The sequence below is a fragment of the Schistocerca serialis genome, chromosome 2, assembly GCF_023864345.2.
Source record: "Schistocerca serialis cubense isolate TAMUIC-IGC-003099 chromosome 2, iqSchSeri2.2, whole genome shotgun sequence".
NCBI lineage: Eukaryota > Metazoa > Arthropoda > Insecta > Orthoptera > Acrididae > Schistocerca > Schistocerca serialis.
The window spans coordinates 138,804,486-138,810,197 of record NC_064639.1 but is presented as its reverse complement, the minus strand read 5'-3'; positions in this window follow the sequence as shown (position 1 = coordinate 138,810,197).

Genomic DNA, 5,712 nt, shown 5'->3' with positions numbered 1-5,712 from the left:
AAGATAATGGAAAATAAATAATGAGGTAAGAAATATTTGAACATATAAATACAGAAAGCATGCTTGGACAGGATTTTTTGGTGGAAACAAATGTTGAAATAAGATGAAAGGTCTATGGAATGAAGTTTTGGGTTGGACTGCAGTACGAAAACAAACCCTGTACTGTAATTTTGTGTTATTACGCTATGTGAATTCGTGTTTTTCCCGGCTTTATGTGTTTAGCTAATAAGATTTACGTTGTAGAATTTTTTGATAATATGTTATTTACTTTGTAAAGATGTTTAGACATTATTTATTCTGTTTTGTTTTAATGCTCATGTGTGAAGTTGATGTTTCGAAAGTTATTCTGATCTTTTATGTATGTACTTATGTCATAATTCTTGTAACACTGATGTACATGTTTATTTCTGTTCTTTTGTAAAGCCTGTTTTACTACATATGTTATCAGTATTGTTATGTTCTTTAATGATGTATTTTGTACCTTTGTAATTGTATTCTTATGTTATAAAATTGTAATTGGCACCAGTTCATCAAATTAAGTAACTTGTAAGCATTCATTTCACTGCACATATTTCTGTTGATCATAGAATATGCACAATATGTGAAAAAAAGAGGACTGTTAGTGTTTGGATGTGTGTTAATAATTCAGCAAGGGACTGGATAACAGCATTGCTGGTTCTAAGGGTATTTCAAAAAAAATTTTGTGAGTGCCCAAGTGGTGGTTCATGGACTTGCTATATTGTCAACAAGACTCTTCGATGGTGACTGTGCACCTGCACAGTCGCAACAGATGGCTGCTGGCCGTCTCTATAAGGACTACAGTGGGTCTGCATCTTTGATGACCCAACAATACCATTATTTCTACAAGGACTACAGTGGGTCTACACCTTTGCTGACTCACCAGAACTATTATTTCTACAAGGACTGCAGTGGGTCTGCACCTCTGGTGGCCCACCAATACCACAATCTCTACCAGGACTACAGTGGGTCTGCACCTCTGGTGGCCCACCAACGCCATACTCTCTACCAGGACTACAGTGGGTCTAATCTGTCATGACCTACCTACCAATATTCTTCAAAACTTCGACTGAGTCTGCTGTGGGTTTGCTCTGTTGTGGACCAATACCTGTCTGCATGTCAAGAGTCAGCACTGTCTTTCCGTTTGAAGGACAACACTACTTCTTCAAGACTGCATGGAAATCCACTACTTCCGTGTGCATGTTCTTTTACTGCTCAGACTTTGAGAAAAACACTGTAATTTTACTGTGATGAATGATCAGGACTGTCCTTATGGACTAAGAGAAAATTTTAGCTTTTGACCAACATTGTATCAATAAGTGTGTGCATTTGATATCTTTTTTATTGTAATTATGAAAAATTTTATCAAATTGCCACTGCCCAAAACAATTTGTAAAATTTTTTGTGGGGAGCATGGGGGCTATGTAAGTAGGCTGTTTAGGTTCTTCTATTGGTAACGCCACCGCCACGTAGCGCTCTGTATGAAAATCACTGGCTGTGCTGTGTGCAATCTGTGGCTGGGTGGCATTGTTGGAATTTGCTATTGTAGTGTTGAGCAGTTGGCTGTTAACAGCGCATAGCGTTGCGCAGTTGGAGGTGAGCCGCCAGCAGTGGTGGATGTGGGGAGAGAGAGGGCGGAGTTTTGAAATTTGTAAGACTGGATGTCATGAACTGCTATGTATATTATGACTTTTCAACACTATTAAGGTAAATACATTGTTTGTTCTCCATCAAAATCTTTCATTTGATAACTATGCCTATCAGTAGTTAGTACCTTCAGTAGTTTGAATCTTTTATTTAGCTGGCAGTAGTGGCGCTCGCTGTATTGCAGTAGCTTGAGTAACGAAGATCTTTGTGAGGTAAGTAATTTGTGAAAGGTATAGGTTAATGTTAGTCAGGGCCATTCTTTTGTAGGGATTATTGAAAGTCAGATTGCATTGCGCTAAAAGTATTGTGTGTCACTTTAGTGAATGTTTGAGTACGTTCAGTTTTGCTCAGCTGTTTGAAAAGCAAACAATGTAAGAGGTTTATCAGCACAGTAATTCATAAATTTTTCTAAGGGGACGTTTCAATGCCGTCTAGAATATTTCATGTAAACGCTGCGGCTTCCCGTCACAAGTTATTCAGCAGCCGTAAGCTCAGCGAACAAGCTCATAGGGAGTGGGTAGCCAAGTTGCAGGGTCTGTTCAGAGATTGAAAGTTCCACTGTACAAACGTTCAATTCAAACAATGATGGGCAGCATCCCTAAACCTCTACATGAACCTCGTCCGCTCGCCAATGGCCTCCTCAATCTCAAAGATCTGATCCAAAGTTGGATACTTGGCTCTCATCATTAGGGCCATCGAACAGTTTCTTGGATCCTTGGCAGCATTGCAAGACCCCTCCCAGGTGTTTGCTGGCCGCCTGAGTTGGCTGCCCACCTGCGTCTCTGGGCGCAGCTGTCTTTGATCCAATTCGTCCATCATGGACAAAATCTCCTGGAGGCACGTGATGCCCACATCAGCTGCCCTCTTCAGCAACTGTTCCAAAATCCATCAGCAGCAACAGTGCTTGTGCTCGACTTTTGGCAAAACGGGACACAAAGCAGTCATTCCTGAAGATGAACGTCGATTGCGCCCTTCTGTACCCTCTGTATTCTGGCTTAGGTTGCCCAACGCCTACTCCCCAGATGTCTTGCATGTCCAGGCCATGCCCCCCCCTTTTGGGCAGACTCTTAACACTTACAGTGGACGTCAATACAACACCTCAGATTTTTCAGACTGATACAGCTCTTTACGACCATCACTGACTGGGAGATTTGCTCTCCTGCACTTCAGGCATTTTACATCTACATCATACTCCGCAAGCTGCCTAATGGTGTGTGTCGGAGGGTACTTTGGTACCACTATCTGATCTCTCCAACCCTGTTCCACTCGCGAATAGTGCGTGGGAAGAATGATTGTCAGTAAGTCTCTGTATTGGTTCTAATTTCTCGAATTTTCTCCTCGTGATCAATACGCGAGATGTATGTGGGGGGAAGTAATATGTTGTCTGACTCCTCCTGAAAAGCGCTGTCCCGAAATCTGTAGTAAATCTCTACGTGATGCACAACGTCTCTCTTGTAACGTCTGCCAGTAGTGTTTGTTTAGCATCTCTGTAATGCTCTCTCGCCAGCCAAAAGATCCCGTGACGAAACGCGCCGCTCTTCGTTGGATCTTCTCTGTCTCCTGCCTGATAGGGATCCCAGGTGGATGAACAATACTCAAGAATCAGGCGAACAAGCGAGTTGTGAGCCATTTCTTTCGTGGATGACTTACATTTCCTTAAGATTCTTCCGATGAATCTGAGTATTGCGTCTGCTTTTCCTACTACCTGTTTTATCTTGTCATTCCACTTAAGGACGCTCTGCGTAGTTACGCCTTGATATTTTCCGGCCGACGCTGTCTCCAGCTGTTTGTCATCAATAGTGTAGCTGTAAAGTAGTGGATTTCGTTTCCTATGAATGTGCAATATGTTAATTTACTTACGTTCAGCGTCAACTGCCAGAGTCTGCACTATTCATCAATTCTCTTCAGGTCGTTCTGCGAATTCTTACTATCTTCTGGCGTTGCTACTTTGGTACAAACAACTGCATCATCTGCGAATAGCCTCAAACAGCGCCCAACGCTTTCTACTGGATCATTTTTACATATTGTGAACAGCAACGGTCCTATCACACTTCCCTGTGGCACTCTGGATTTTACCTTTACCTTTATCGATGTAGTTCCGTTAAGAGCGACATGTTGAGTTCTATCTGCAAGAGAGTCTAGAATTCAGTCGCAGGCCTGCTCCGATACTCCGTAAGCTCGTATTTTTTTCATTAAACGGCAATGCGGGACGGTGTAAAATGCCTTACTGAAATCAGGAACACGGCATCAGCCTGAGCGCCGTTGCTCACTCCACTGGAGATCTCATGGAGGAAGAAAGCGAGCTGTTTCGCTGGATCTCTGTTTGCAGATGTTGATTTTTATAGAGGAGCTGTTCATTTTCCAAAAAGTCATAATTCTTTAGCATAAAACCTGTTCCGTAATTGTTCAAACGACGTCAACGATATAGACCTATAATTATGTGAATTTGACTTATGGCCTTTCTTAAAAGTTTCTTGGTATGCCTTACAATCCAGTATCTTATTTAGGCTGCCCTCCCCCCCCCCCACACACACACCCATGAACCACGGACCTTGCCGTTGGTGGGGAGGCTTGCGTGCCTCAGCGATACAGATGGCCGTACCGTAGGTGCAACCACAACGGAGGGGTATCTGTTGAGAGGCCAGACAAACGTGTGGTTCCTGAAGAGGAGCAGCAGCCTTTTCAATAGTTGCAGGGGCAACAGTCTGGATGATTGACTGATCTGGCCTTGTAACACTAACACTAACCAAAACGGTCTTGTTGTGCTGGTATTGCGAACAGCTGAAAGCAGGGGGAAACTACAGCCGTAATTTTTCCCGAGGGCATGCGGCTTTAATGTATGGTTAAATGATGATGGCGTCCTCTTGGGTAAAATATTCCGGAGGTAAAATAGTCCCCCATTTGGATCTCCGGGGGGGGGACTACTCAGGAGGACTTCGTTATGAGGAGAAAGAAAACTGGCGTTCTACGGATCGGAGTGTGGAATGTCAGATCCCATAACCGGGCAGGTAGGTTAAAAAATTTAAAGAGGGAAACGGATAGGTTAAAGTTAGATATAGTGGGAATTAGTGCAGTTCGGTGGCAGGAGGAACAAGACTTCTGGTCAGGCGAATACAGGGGTATGAATACAAAATCAAATAGGAGTAATGCAGGAGTAGGTTTAATAATGAACAAAAAATAGGAGTGCGAGTAAGATACTACAAACAACATAGCGAACGCATTATTGTGGCCAAGATAGACACGAAGCCCATGCCTACTACAGTAGTACAAGTTTATATGCCAACTAGCTCTGCAGATGATGAAGAAATTGATGAAATGTATGATGAGATAAAAGAAATTATTCAGGTAGTGAAGAAAGACGAAAATTTAATAGTCATGGGTGACTGGACTTGGAGAGTAGGAAAAGGGAGAGAAGGAAAGATAGTTGGTGAATATGGATTGGGGGTTAGAAATGAAAGAGGAAGCCGTCTGGTAGAATTTTGCACAGAGCATACCTTAATCACAGCTAACACTTGGTTTAAGAATCATAAAAGAAGGTTGTATACATGGAAGAATCCTGGATATACTAGAAGGTATCAGTTAGATTATATAACGGTAAGACAGAGATATAGGAACCAGGTTTTAAATTGTACGACATTTTCAGAGGCAGATGTGGACTCTGACCACAATCTATTGGTTATGAACTGTAGATTAAAACTGAAGATACTGCAAAAAGTTCGGAATTTAAGGAGATGGGACCTGGATAAACTCACTAAACAAGAGGTTGTACAGAGATTCAAGGAGAGCATAAGGGAACAATTGACAGGAATGGGGGAACGAAATACAGTATAAGAAGAAAGGGTAGCTCTGAGGGATGAAGTAGTGAAGGCAGCAGAGGATCAAGTAGGTAAAAAGACGGGGGTAACAGAAGAAATATTGATGAAAGAAAAAAATATAAAAATGCAGTAAATGAAGCAGGCAAAAAGGAATACAAACATCTCAAAAATGAGATCGACAGGAAGTGCAAAATGGTTAAGCAGGGTTGGCTAGAGGACAAATGTAAGGATG